Source organism: Myripristis murdjan, chromosome 24 (assembly GCF_902150065.1).
Source record: "Myripristis murdjan chromosome 24, fMyrMur1.1, whole genome shotgun sequence".
Classification (NCBI taxonomy): domain Eukaryota; kingdom Metazoa; phylum Chordata; class Actinopteri; order Holocentriformes; family Holocentridae; genus Myripristis; species Myripristis murdjan.
The window spans coordinates 21483167-21498344 of NC_044003.1; the positions used below are offsets into that span (position 1 = coordinate 21483167).

General features: G+C 41.7%; 1 long non-coding RNA gene across 4 annotated transcripts; it reads right to left on the reverse strand.

Moving 5' to 3' along the window:
* Positions 1 to 1070: 1070 nt before the first annotated feature.
* LOC115355800 (uncharacterized) lies at positions 1071 to 13829 on the reverse strand. Of its 4 annotated transcripts, none has more exons than XR_003927917.1 (5): positions 13747 to 13829; positions 11603 to 11697; positions 9470 to 9565; positions 2488 to 2664; positions 1071 to 1413 (listed from the first exon to the last, which is right to left on the reverse strand). It is a non-coding gene; the product is annotated as an uncharacterized LOC115355800 (long non-coding RNA). The 4 variants fall into 4 exon arrangements; XR_003927919.1 differs by having other exon boundaries at positions 2488 to 2619; positions 13705 to 13803; XR_003927916.1 differs by having other exon boundaries at positions 13705 to 13803.
* Positions 13830 to 15178: the final 1349 nt, after the last annotated feature.

Sequence of the window (15178 nt, forward strand, 5' to 3'; positions counted from 1 at the left end):
ACACACCCCTCCCTGGCCCAATACGCCACGCTTGTCTTATTTAAATGTTTTTTACCATTTGCTGAATGTTGCAGTTGAAATGCGTGACTGATTTAATAAGGAGAGAGAGTTGCAGGGGAGGGGGGCTGCAGCAGCTGCAGCAGCAGCAGCATTCCCACTCAAGTCCAAACACGGCCCTGGAAGTGTCTAGATGCTTTGCTGCATGGGGCCACTTTCTGCTGAGCGCTGACTTACACATGGCTCCACATCAAGAGGAATTAAATCAATGCTGCTGTTCGCTACATGTCAAGCTGTACACTGAGTGTGGCTTAGCTGGATTAAGCTCAACGCACTGGAATAACCAAGAGGCGTTGTGAAATCCAGTCACAGTCAGCACTCTCCCCCAGCCATGTGCTTCCCCCAGAGGAACCCAAACATGCACTAAAACATTCCCCTTACTCACTAAACACTAATGCACAAGCGCACTGACATTACACAGTTCCTGGAAGCAATGTCTGAGTAAATGCTACAGTAAGGTTGCTTTTTCTTCTTCTGTAACCCCAAGATTTATTTATGTGCATCTGTGTTGTTGTCTAGTAATTGGTGGAGAACATTTTTTTTAAGGGAGGAAGGAATTTCAACATCACGACGGGCAGTTCCCTCAGCCCTTGTGTTTCTCTCTCTCCCTCCCTCTCTCTCTCTTTCTCTGAGTTTTCACAAAGTTTTGCTGTGAGAAATAACAGGTTTTTTGTGTGTGCATGTGTGTGTGTGTGTGTGAGAGAGAAAGAGGGAGGAGGAGTGATAAAGAGGTAAGAAACACTACATATGACTTCGCATATTGACTTATACCACAATTAATTCTGTTTTTGACACCAAGGGCAACAACAGAGATTGAACTAATTGAATAATTTGTGTGATTAATTAAGTGAAGTTATCAAAGCACAGGGATAAATGCAATATACAGTCATCTAATGGGGCGCAGGCATCCACAGATGCTGCCGCTCTACAAACACGGCCTAACAGGGTTCCAGCCAAATAGCTGCAGCGAAACAACGTGGATCAAACACACGACTAAAGCTGTGACCAGATACTTTACAGTCGAAAAAAAAACTCTTTATTGTTGTTTTATTTATTGTCATATCACATAACGGTAACAAGAGAGCAGGGTAAGCCAGACATAACATGCACAAAATATATCAAAACTCTCTGGGAAGACAGACAACACAAGTGCTGCCTCCTCTATTTCACACAGCGATGGCAGATCAGGGGGTGGGGGAGAGAAAAGCAAAAGTTTAAATGTTAGAGGTAGAGCCCCTCTGGTGTGCCCTCCTGCTTCTTGTACAAGACGTTCTCCTTGGACTTTTTGAAGTCCTCGTTGGTGACCTTCATACGGCGCTCCTGCAAAGCCATGAGGCCTGCCTCTGTGCAGATGGCCTGCAGGAGGGGAGAGGACAGGAGGGGAGAGGTGGAAAAAAGAATAGAAAAAACATCTCACTACAAATAATTATGTTTTGGAGAAAAAAAAAAAAAACATGCTGCATGTTAAGACTGATTGGTTGGCATTGGTTATGAGGACATGCTGACGCTGCCAGGACAAAAAAGCAGCAGTCCAAGTTAAGACTAATAATTAACTCAAATATCAAAATCATAATCCAAATCACAGGTGCTGCAAAGTGAAGCAAGATGGGAGACTAATGATGCAAGCACACAGAAACTATAGTTTCTGGTTTCTACCACAGTTTGCAGAAACTATAGGGAGGTTGCCATCACTGTAATTAATTTGACAATGTTGCAATTACTCTACACCTTTAAATTTACACTGTTATTCCTGTAAAACTATTTAAAGTAATGGTAATTAAAAATAAAATGCTGCTCAGTAATAGAACAGGGCCGTCTCAACCTTCCCAGCCTTTTCATAGTAACTTTACCAGCTGCTGTAGCTGACAGTAAATGTGTGCAAGAGACCGCGTTCACATTTATAAGATCAACAGACTAAACCTGGAGTTAAAGAGCCAACTCCTTGCTGGAGCTGCTCAAAGTGCCATTCTGGAATATTCCACATGAGGGCAGCAGAGCTGTTTTGGTGAAACATAACGCTCCAATTGCAGAGTTGCTGGATCTTTGCCAACACCTTTCATGCTCATCTAAGCAATAAAGGGCTGCAGCCACAGAGCTAGGCTGGAGCAAATTAACAGCACATCTCTATCTCCATGATGCAATGTAACTGCACACACCCCTTGCATGTTCTATAATCCATTTTTATGTTGAGACAAATGAGAGAAAGGGCACAATGAGATGGAATCTTTTATTAGATTAAGAAAACAAATCAAAACAGAACAATGCTAAATAAATAATAATGCACATAGTGTAACCACAATGCACTACTGGTAGATTTTCAGTATATTTGATAAATGACTGTACTCTACCAGCCTCTCTGGAAAGTAATAACATGTGTAGGTGTGTAGGTTCCTCTGTAACCCAAACAATAAAAACAGTTTTCAGTCAGACCTTAATGTCCACTCCTGATTGGTCATCCTTAGCCAGGATCAGGTCATCCAGGGTGACTTCATCCACTACCATCACGCGGCCAGTGTGAACCTGGAAGATCCTCCTCTTGGTTTTTTCATCTGGCAGGGGGAACTCAATCGTACATTTTCAATTTTCTGTTATTCTCTTTTTTAGAACCTGGGGATGAATAAGACCCATTTCAAGCCATCTTTATATATAAATTTAAGGGTGCAGCAATAAATTGCCAATCATCATCTGCGGATAAGTTTTCTAATTAGGACATTAGTGATCTGTCAATCACTGTCTCAACCGCCTAATCAAAAGAATCAGGATCAGGAAAGCAGTCAAACACATGACATATATAGTGGGAGCCAAATTGTAGCTGTCAGCAGAGTGTTATGAATGTAGGCTTGCTGCCCGTCCGGCACTGACAGTTTGCCGTGTTTTGAATTTTGACAGCTTATTATCACCGATTAGAACCAGAGAGCAGAGAACATGCTGCCACAATGAAGAAACTGCTCTACCAGAGGTAATAGGTGAGTAGGCATCACACACACACACACACACACACACACACACACATGCACATTAACATGTGAGTACCACCATTTGTTTGTTGCATTATGGCTTGGCCGGTGGATGTGATGTATGTTAAGAGCAATCTGTTAAGGAGCTAAATTGTACAACTTATGTGCGTGGGGCACACCGTTACAGGTAGAAAGTTTGGGCAAACAGTATAATTCCAGTCCCTGATCAGCAGCCAGCCATATATTAGTTATTATTGCAGACTCTTGTTGGAATGTGCGTGCAGGCCAGCGGGACGCTAGAGGCCCATGCCAGTAAAAACCAGGGCCAGGGACTGACTGGGACACAAAAGTGGCCCTGCACTTTGACCCAGACCAGCCCACTGCCCACGCCGTCCAGATTCTCTGCACCCCCAATACCTAACCATGATCACACACAACATGAATACACCAGCCCCTAACACCACCTGTCTGCATCACAGCAAATGTACACTGATATACAACAATCATGAATGGAGACATATTTTCATTCAGAAAACACTTAAAGATGAAAAAGAGATGAAAGGTGAACTATATTTGTTGCATTTTAGGGCTTACATTTGTAATTTTGATAAACACTGGTAAAGATGAAAAAAACAGTTTTGGTCATTTTTTTTTTTTCTGCTTTTGAAAATGTTTCTTTTATCTTTTTTTGTCTATATAAAGTAAAATCTGCATTGTAACTACCTGCATTATGCTTTATTATAGGTCTGGCAATGTGAGGCAGCAGTGTGTCACATTGCCTCTGGTACAATGAGGTATTATTTTAATCATATTTTAACAATTCTATGTAGTTTTTACCTGTTGGAGGGCCATGCCTTGAGAAAAAAAAATAAAAAAAATTGACCAGCTGCGCACAAATAGAAATCAGCAGAATGATGCCCAAACCAATTGCAATTCTGGAACCTGTCAATAGTCCCTCCATAAATGGGTGGTACTTAATTTATTGTATTTACTCATACAAATAATGGCAACCAATTAATTTCAGTTGGTTACTGAAGTATTAAAATTGCAATAAACCTATGATTATACCCACAGAGAAAACAAATACACCAGCCACTAGAGATCTGCAGCGCATTGCTTCTGCCAGTGTAGCAGCTTCAGCTGACTGTAATGAACGTCTGCCGCAGCAGACGTGTTGCGCCGCGTCCGTGCCCAATGTAGTCTGGCCGTTACAGAGCCCTGCTCAGAGAGGAGATCAAGTGCACAGAGAGATAAAAACAGAGGGAGGGAGAGAAACAACTGCTGCTGGGGTTTAAATGGAGGGGCTTGGGCACAGTGCTGGAGCTGCAGAGACAGAGAGAGAGAGAGAGAGAAGGAGTCTGATAGAGGAGAGGAAGAGTGTGAAGAAGGGGCTCGTCTGGAAGACACGGATCCTAAGGTGACTTTTATGGTGCAATCATGGTTATATTCAGGTCTGGTCAGAGGTGTGTGTATGTGTGTGTGTATGTGTGTGTGTGTGTGTGTGTGTGTATGCGTATGTGAGAGACAGAGAGCGTGCACAAAGTGTTAAAGAGAGTTCCGAGTCCTGCAGGTAATAAAGAATGTGTTGATAGCCTAGAAGCCTTGGCAGCCTTTGGTTGGAGGTGGCAAAGCAGCGATAAATGAATTTTTGTGTACTCTCTAAAGCTCCAACAGATCTGGTTGACAGTGAATGAGGCTTAAGTGGTGGCAGTTTTGTTTGTTTGGGTGTGTGTTAATGTGTAAATATGTATTTGCAGAGGAGGAAGGTTTTTTCCTCTTGTCAGACAATGTGTGTCTGCCTCCGTCTCCCTGGTCTAGTCTGACTGATTGGATGGCTTATTATTGTGTTTCTGACAGAGAGAGAGAGGGATAGAGAGATAGAGAGGCAGAGAGAGAGAGAGGCAGAGAGAGAGGGGGAGGTTTAGAGGAAGGGAAAGTGATCAGATGACCGAGAAAGAGGCAGATGAGAAGATTAATCCAGGACAGAGAGGTGAAACAGACAGAGAGGGGAAATGATGGAGAACAGGAGATTTTTGGACAGCGGAAAAAGCAAATGGAAAGAGGAAAAGAGGAGAGAGAGAGCGAAGGGGAGACGGAGTGAAAGAGACAGGCTGACATGCTCTCTCCAGGAGTGCTCGGAGTGCTGCTCATTCATAATTCACCTCCATGGCAAATGTTCATTCACATACTGACCCCCCATCGCTGCACTCAATGAAGTTCTCGCCCCTCTACCTCTCCCCCTGTCTCTCAATGGACACCCCGTGGTGCGGCGTTCACTTAGTCCCTCCCCACAGCCCGAGCCAGGGTGCCACTTCATTTCCACTTTGACTCGATTCAACTTCTCAGATCTCATGTTGCATAAAGGCTGTAGCGTTTTTCCAGTGACGCTTCTTCTGGGACCAATTAAGAATGAGCAGCTTTTCAGTTGGACCAGTTAATTGGAGATTGAGTTGCGTTTAGTAAATTGAATATTGAATCTGGACTCTGGATGCAGATAATTGGTATGGATAGCTGAGTTGGTTCGTGCGTGCTTGTTAGTCAAATTCCATCAACACAGCCATGTGTGTGTTGAGACAGTCTGTAATTGTATGATTTCAGTCGCACACTGTATGCGTCACAGACTACCATTTACACTGCAGAATCATTATGAGCCCTGAAATCCGGCTGAATTCTGCCGAAAACATTTGCGACTGTATCATCATTCACATCACTGGACCTGGAACCCATTTACATCATTATCAGCACATCAGTCCTCTTCTGTCCTGATGTATTTCCAGTTGGTCCACATGTATATTTCACAGGTGACCTGGATTAAATAATACAATAGCTTATTAAATATGTAAAATATATTTGTTGTTAAAAGAGGTTTGCATTTTTATATTTTCTCATATATTCCTCTCCAGCTTCTGAACAGAGACTGGCGTACGAGGTTGGATATAAAGCTAGCTGGTGTCCAAAGATGGACAGATGCAGTGATCGTAAAAATACCTATTTGCCATGGCTCGGGACAGGTCCAAAGGCAACAAATCACCGCTATGTAATAGTGACACAGAATGCCCTATAGATATAAATGGTGGTACCATAAAGCTTTCACTAAATACTGCTAAACAAATCACTTGGATGTGTTAGACTTTTGGGTGAAGTATTCCTTTAATGCCTACACTGTAAGCCCACTGCCTCCTGTACCAGTCAACCACGGCTCATGTCTGACTAGTGCAAACTTTTCAGGGGGAAAAAAATACTGCAGAAATACTATTTTGTTCTAAAATGTAAATGCTACAAAAGAACACTTTTTCAGCAGAGAAAATCTAATATATAAAATATAATATTCTTCTCTTTTTCATCTTTAATATAGGTATTGAAGTACTGAGTATTGAGCACACATACCCACACACATAAATACACTTTAACAATTTACCCCACCATTTACGGTGGATATTCTGTGCCACGGCCTGTATTTGTCTGAATTTCATCGATGACTGGGCCTTTATTAAACGGTCTACTCGCTGCCACAGTGTTTTCAAAAAGAAGCCAGAGAGGCTGCTAATTAAGGACCAGGCTGCTGTTTGTATCTAATGAGAGAATCCTCCTCGTTAGTTTGCCAGGCAATGATTAGAGAGAAAAAGGAAAGAGAGGAAGGGGAAGAAGCCATAAATCAAGAGCGGCTCCTGACTGACTCTGATCAGCACAAGGCTCTGTGGGACAGTGAGGTTTTAATAGCCACTCTTTGACCAGTGTGACTATTTCTTGTTAAATTCCCAATCCACAACCCAGAGAACTGTGACAGAGGCTCTTGACACAAGGAAAGAAGGCTCTTGTAATGTCAGATAAATATATTTAAAGGAACAGTTCACAAAAAAATCCAGAACAAAAATATTTTCTCACTTAACTTAATTTTTGATGGTTTGCGCTCCATATAGAAATTAATTAGGCTGTCAAGAGCTACAGTATTCTGTATTTCACAAGGCTGGGAGACAGGGGAGATCATGACAGAATAATTTTGTTCTAACTATGAGTGGCTTTTTACTAGCAAGAACCACATCAACCACATCGTTTATTGGTTTTGAGAGTGACGTGTGGAATGAATAATGCTTGACTCTCGTGGCACGTAGAATAACAAGAACAAAAGGGAGGAGAGGTTTAGGCTGAGGTTACACTATGCAACTTTCAAAATTCAAACAGACCGTGAAAAGACTGGGTAGTTTGCATTAACTGACAAAATTTTGAAGAATTTATTTTGACAACTGAAAGACTGGGATCTCACACGCAAAGACCTGGATTACAGATTTGCCACTTGCAACTGGACTAAACTGCTCTCATTAAACTCACATGAGAACACTCCCAGTGTGGGTAAAATGTCTTTATTTTAGTCTATGTGGGTGTGTATATGGATAAGTATGATGAATGGAAATGCTCATCTTTGGTAAGCATCATGTTTAGACTAGCCACATGTATGCGTGTTTGGTGGAGGCCTGTTTAAGCCCGTTTAAGCTCCCATCCAAACAAGGCCAAACCACACTCCAAATATGGCAAACAATGTGACTTTTTGGACTTTTAGGCAGCAGCATGTTGAGAGCGCAGCTTGTGTGCCCTGTCTCTGTGTGTGTGTGTGTGTGTGTGTATGCATGTGCTTTTGGAAAGTTAACCTGGAAGTTGTGGCCTGGTTTGCCTTACTAGGCCATTGGCAGCAGCAAGAGGGTTTATTCAAACTCCCACTTGCCTTTTCAAAAACCTCTGACATCCCAGCAGCAGCCTCCTATTGCTTAGCAACCAGCTGGGTCTTGAGGATAGGCCTCATAGATGTGTATGTATATCCACAGCTGAGCGAGAGCAAACACTGCTCCGCTGCCTCTCCCTCCCCTATGAGCTACTCACTCTCTCTGCAACCCCAATTAAGCCCATTTGATTAAAAAAGCTGTTACCTGTAGTTACAGTTGTGGGGTAATGATGATGACGACACATCCACAGCAAATAAATAAAAACAGGCAAGTCTTTGATGGTGCATGAGCACTTATTCCATCCATGGCACAATGGGAGTGAAGATGTAGGGCACTTTTCAGTCAAGACTTATGGACTGTTCATAATATATCAACAGCCTTCTAGAAAATGAGCGCAGTCTCTCGTGTAATGCGCCGAGGGACCGACAGTAGGGGGGAGGGGGAAAGATAGGGAGTGAAAAAAAGATACACCAAGAAAGAAAGAGTGAAAAAGGCTCCTGGCACAGTGATGGTAATTCAGGAGGATGGCTTTCTCCCATCTCTGTTTCAGTAGGCTCCATCTATAGCCCCTGTCTAATAACTAATATTACGTGTGGCTCGCTTGTCCTGCACTCCACGGCTTGCTGTCGCCCTCAGAGAAATACACAGCTTGGAAAATGAAGTGCCCTGCTCCCACGTCTTTAAAAAAAGGATTATTGCCTGGCACAGCCTGCTGCTCGCGTGATGATATTAATTTGACTTCCAAAACCGGTCAGGTCAGAAGCGTTTGGGAACTACCACCAAGAGGAGGGACCTATCAGCGGCTGGAAAAACTACAGGCGTGGTTTAGGTGATGACAAGAAGCTACAGTGCACTGAACTGGGGACAAACAACACAGGATATCAACGTAGATTTTCCATAGAAAAACTGTAATGATCGTGTGCCAGTATGCAAGCTAGAAGTGTGCTTACCAATATGTGCTCTCATTTTTGCTATTACAGTTGCTGCCATTTGTTTAGCTCCAGTGCTGTGACGTATGCCATATGGACACCTAGATGACTGACAGATGGTTGACCCAGTCACCTGCTCTATATTTTTTGTAAATACCCATTGCTGCCACACCCTTTTCTCAACAGTTTGAATCTGATAGTGCATAGATCTGTCTTTCATGTAGTGAACAACGGTAAGGAAATTACAGTATGGCTGCACCAGCCTAAAAGAATCAGGCCTAGAAACTAAAACTCTGTGCACCATGAAAATTTGGCATTTAAAGAAACATTGCCTTCAAACATGCTTTGTTTTCATTTTTAGTTTTTTGTATACCTTCATAGTTGTCCATCTTTGTCAATATCTGCCTCTCTATTGTTGTATCTGCTACAATAACAACAATGACAAAATCATAGTTTAACAAATGGTGTGGCCCAATTCCCACCAGATGGATTAATGAACAGACACAGCAGCAGGCTCTAAGCAAACAGGAGCTCAGAAACACCAGGATTTACTCGATGACTGGTTCTTGCTGCAGGTTTGATGCTATTTAGTGCTGAACTGGCCTGGAAAGCATTTGTTATCTCAGCTCCTAAAGGCGAGCTCCTGGCTTTTCATGCCAAAAGAAAAAAAATTAAAATGGGTATAAGAAGCTTGACTTGTGACCCAGCATGGAACAGGCTTGCCAGACATCAAACTTGGACTTGCTGTGAGGCTTGTCCTGCTCTGTCAACTTCCTGTATTTGTTATTCAAGCGTCAACTTTGCCTACCTTGTCAAATACTCGGAAAGCCTCGCGGATCTCCTCCTCGCTTCATTTTTCTGGCCATCATGGTCAGGAACTCGGGGAAGTCGATGGTTCCATTACCTGGAACAGGAGATCAAACGGGCACATTTAATCAGACAAAATTGCAATTACTTAAAAGCAAACTCAAATAAATACAGATAAAATACCTGAGCAATTTGTCTGATGAAGAGCACCTGATTCAATATTAATTCAGTGCACCTGTCCTTATTTTCAGGCTTTTTCCCATGTGTGAAACCTAAGTTTCTATTAATAGAGAGAAATATGCACCCATCAACACTTGACAATGGACCTGTATATTCCAATAAGAAATACCCAAATGACTGTACAAAGAACAGTACAAAGTGCTCTACGTGCTTTGTACTTGGGTCTCCTCAGTCTTTTGAGCATCACAGCTCATTGAAGTGATATTTTTCCAATTCCTCACAGGACGGTGTCTTTTCTTTGTACAGTACTTTGAAACATAAGTCAACCATTTTCATGACGGTATGGGACATTGTTTTTCCACCTCTACAAAGGAATTCCTGGCAATGACAGTGCAACTCCTGACATGAATAACTGTATCGAGGGGGAACACCCCTGAATTCAGTTCTCCATGCACCATACATCCCTCCTGCTATAAACACAGCCAGTGCAGGCAGAGAGGCGGGGCTGAGGCAAATTGGATGAATTGAAGTGTGTATATGTGTGTTTCCCCTTTTTTCCTCAGGGAAGCCCTTGGAGGAGGTTGTCTGTGCTGTTACACACAGCGCAGCAGGATTGCACGGGAGAACCCAGGGCCAGTCATCCATAATGATGACATATAGGCTGGCCTACATGACTGTATTATGGATGCAGATTATATCTCCGCCTCCCACCCCCACCAACACTGCTGATGCATGCATATTTCCTTGTACAACTGTAGGCTTTAGAATTGAAATCCTGCAGCAAATTGTAGACTTCAAAAATCTGAATTGATCTCTTAGTCGTCTCCTGCTTGAACTATAGTTACCAGAAATGTATGCAATGGAAATGACACCACTACAAAAGGAAAGTGGTTGAGAGTTTTTACGGTCCTCCAGATAGACGTTAACAGTTGCAATTCATTTAACTGATAAGAAAAAGGAGGAGTGAACGTTATTGGTCAATTTCACGGCTGATGGAATGGCAATGGCATCCCCTTCGTTAACACAAAGTTTAATACTTATAATGCTGTATGTGCTGCATGCTAAAACCTGCATAGTTTGTGCCCCAAACTGCAAGATTAGCATAAGGTGGGCATGTCTGCAAAGGGCAGACCCGTGGGTACACAGAGAGCCCATTTTCACTTCACTTGAGGCCAGAGGTCAAGGCACCTTTTTGAAAATAGCTATGCCAGTTTTTCCTCACCAAAATGTAGCCTAACTTTGGAGCAATATTTAGCCATCTTATCGACAGTCTAGCATGACATGCTTAATGGCTTGGTTTCAATGGAATCTTTAGCTTGTTCAGTTTCATATGATGCCGTCTTTATTTATTTTATTTTATTTTATTTATGTATTTAAAGAGGACAATGCACATTAATTAACATTGCTGTAAATGTGTCAGTGTTAGCCAGAGGCTAGTTTACAACCGCAGTCCTCCGGCATGATGTTAAAGAACCATTAAAATATACAAAAGGGACACAAGGGTCATAATACGCAATACTCAGCATCAATTCAGTTATTTAAAAAAATCGATTAAAAAAAAAGAATCACAATACTATCAATTTACTATCAAATGTTTTGTAAATTTCATGCAGGTTTCCATTTGGATTTTTTTTTTTTTTTGGAAAACCCTGTAAATATTAGAGAATCTTAAATAATATAGTCATCTGTTTTTAAGCAGAGCGTTATTTGCTTGAGCACAATCTGTACACATCAACTTGAATGAATAATGTGAATGTGACATTTCAGAGAATGCCAACAACATGGTCAGCCCTGTCTTATCATCCCCCATCAGTATCTCTGTGCTTGCGGGGGCGGTTTGGAAATACCCAAGCAAGAGATGCCTCGAGCTGTCAGGGCAAATGCGTCATTATAACACACACTCCTCCTCTTGTCACCCACCCCTGTCTGACCCAACACAACACACTTGATTTACTTTTTTTTCTTTCCCATTTGCCTAGATTCAAGCTCCCCTGTGCTGTGATCTCTGGACTCCATTGATGAGAAGAAATCCTGTTCATCTGGTAATTGCTAAAAAAAAAAAACATGTGACATGTTATTTGGTGCCATTGCATTAAGAAATCTGAGGTAGTGATGTTTCAACTTTACAGTAAAACCTAAAAGTTCAGGCATACACCAGAACACTGGTGTCCCAAAGCCAATGCTTCAGCTGCTGGGCTGACAAGGTCGCACCACGGGACTTTGGTCTGAAACACACCAACAAGCTGTCTGAGGATCTCAAGCCTGCAGAGAGAACCATAGAGGGATTCCTCCATGAAGCTAACAGATCTGCCATCAGTCAGCTAAATGTCTTCCAAAGGGTTAGGGTTAGGGCATGGCGACATGGGGATTAAGTGGGCTCCAGGGGCCCAGCAGAGGATCTCCCCTGCACTCCCATAAAGCCTAGGGGACCTCACGTCACCAAGTTGGGTGATATAGGCAGCCACTGTAGGGATTCAGATTCATTTTTGGTCAGTAGAATTGTATTATAGTGTGTCCAATTTTATGAAATTACATGAATATAAGTTATGCAGGAAAAAGAAAATCTATCATAATGCTCATTTCTGCAGTTCAAATTGTAGATGTGGTGTTTTGTTAGTTGAAACAATATACAAAACACAGCAATGTAAAGTCATGATAAAATATATATATATATACAATAATAAAATAAATTAATAATAATAACTTTTTTTTTGGTTCAGACAGATTTTCTGGGGGTGAGGAAACCAGGCTGAAGTGCTGAATGTTGAACTTGAGGAGAAAGAAGTCGACTCCCTGTGGCGTTTCCTGTCTGCAGCGAGCACTGTGAGGAGGATCACTTTATCACAGGTGGATGTTCTTCTGTACACATTACACAACAAACTGTCAGAGGAAGTTTGATTAATCATCCTAAAGTTCAATGTAAGAGATGTGTCAGCCCCTATATAAAACATTTTATACAAATGTCTGTGATTCACTGTCATCTTTGAAGTCTTCTTTTGAGGTGTTTGTTTTGCTCTGACAGCTAAAAGGTCCACATGGTGAAAAGTGAAGGAGCACATGACGAAAGCCTGAGTTACTGAGCAGTATTTGGTGCCAGTCATCTGGCTGTGGGCAAGGGAGAGCACCTGGACGACATCCTCCATTCTCTAAAGAGCTGTGAAGATGACGATACAGACACTTCCAGTTCAGCTTATTCTGAAGCAGCGGACCAACAGCAGCTTCTGTGAATCACCAACTTTCTTTACAGTTCAACTTCTTGCCTGTATAGCTGACTTGATCTATGTTGTAGCTGAGGGGTGATACTCATTACATAATATGGTAAATGGACTGCATTTATAAACCGCTTTTCTACTCTATCCACTTAAAGAACCTGATACAGGTTTGGACTGATCTATTTTTTTTTTTTTTAAGAAGCAAGGTTTTGCTTTTGTAATTCATATTGCAGCTCATTACAGGGTCGTTCATCTAGTGGAGACTGGTTTTTGAGGAATATTCCCAGAGAAAAAGAAGAATCCCAAAATGTCAGTACATTAAAGCTCAGTTTTAGTCGTTTTATTCATTACAGTAGGAATTATATATGAGCTGAAAAATATGAGCCTCTGTAATTGGGGATATTAAGCAATTTGAAAAACTTCAAATGAACATGCTGAGATGAAAAAAAGAAATAAGCCCATTTTCCATAATTTAATGACACACTCTTGCCTCTTTTTACAAACCTTCTTAAGTGTAACAGGACACTTGGGTGAATTGTTTTTGATATATTTTGATGACACAGATTAGAAACCCAAATTTAATGTCTCTCTTCAGATTCTTTGTTGTTAATGTTAGAGGACAACAACTTTTAATATTCACTTTATAAGCTGTTATGTATGCAGAAAATGAAAGATGACAGGGAATGAACGAATATTGCCTTACAATGAATAAATGATCACTGACAAAAATACTGTCAATGTCTGCCGGTGTGATTCCAATACTGGACATGTTGTCAAGAGCAACAATTGAGAAACAGCTCAGTTATCTATTTTATCTCCACCAATCACAATCAATGAGTCTCACCTGTGCAGTCTCTCCTGTGCAATCACAATCAATGAGTCTCACCTGTGCAGTACGTGTGTGACACCTCTTCCAGCGCTGTCACACACGCCTTGTTATTAATCTTTGGTTTACCTGGTAAAATGAGAGTAACAACTAATTATAGACAGCTGACACAACCACCCAGGCCCTCCTTAAGCTGCTGCACAGGTTGTGATTGGTGGAATAATCATATATCACATGATTCAATTGATGAACTTAAAGGGCTATTTCACCTATAACAGACTGTTTTTGTATTAAGTATTCAATTTGTGCAATGTTCAATTCCATAAAGAAAAGAAACACCAGCCATCTGTGTTCCAGTGGGGAAAAAAAAAAAAAAAAAAAAAAAAAAAAAAAAAACAACTGGGTCTGTAATCTTACAAAATTAAAATACCATCAAATTTGGTATACTTTATGATTATACATTCTGTATAATCCAAGTCTCCAGCATCATGCTGTATACTCACGGCATCCCAAATACAAGTACTTTCGCCTAAATATTAGTTTGCAGACGATGTTCACAAAATTCAGTGAGCTCTGAGAGTTCTGCTCTCTCAGAGCTCACTGATTGGCTACTTTGGTCCAGCTACACAGAGCAGGGCCAGGTGAGCATGGTGATTCTACATAGAAGTTTTCAAATTGCCTGGTTAGCTCGGCCTCTTTTCCAAATTTCATCCCAGCTGTGTTCTGTTTATGTCCTTTCAAAGGCACTGTAGCATGCAGCTGCGATCTTGTCTTCCACAGTAAACATTTTGATTAAACACGAAGACACTGACATCTAAAAAGCTCATATTTTTGTCTGTGTAGCGTATAGGTTCTTAAATGTTTGCAACTTTATTTTATAGGTGTTCTCACCATTAGGGGACTTCCTTATGTGCATATACACTCTCACACACATGCCAGTCATAGCCCTGGAAGTGTCTAGATGCTTTGCTGCATGGGGCCACTTTCTGCTGAGCGCTGACTTACACATGGCTCCACATCAAGAGGAATTAAATCAATGTTGCTGTTCGCTACATGTCAAGCTGTACACTGAGTGTGGCTTAGCTGGATTAAGCTCAACGCACTGGAATAACCAAGAGGCGTTGTGAAATCCAGTCACAGTCAGCACTCTCCCCCAGCCATGTGCTTCCCCCAGAGGAACCCAAACATGCGCTAAAACATTCCCCTTACTCACTAAACACTAATGCACAAGCGCACTGACATTACACAGTTCCTGGAAGCAATGTCTGAGTAAATGCTACAGTAAGGTTGCTTTTTCTTCTTCTGTAACCCCAAGATTTATTTATGTGCATCTGTGTTGTTGTCTAGTAATTGGTGGAGAACTTTTTTTTTTTTAAGGGAGGAAGGAATTTCAGCAACAGGACAGGCAGTTCCCTCAGCCCTTGTCCCTTCTGTCTCCAAGGTTCTCACAAAGTTTTGTACTGAGAAACAGCAGGGACTCTGTCAGGCAGTA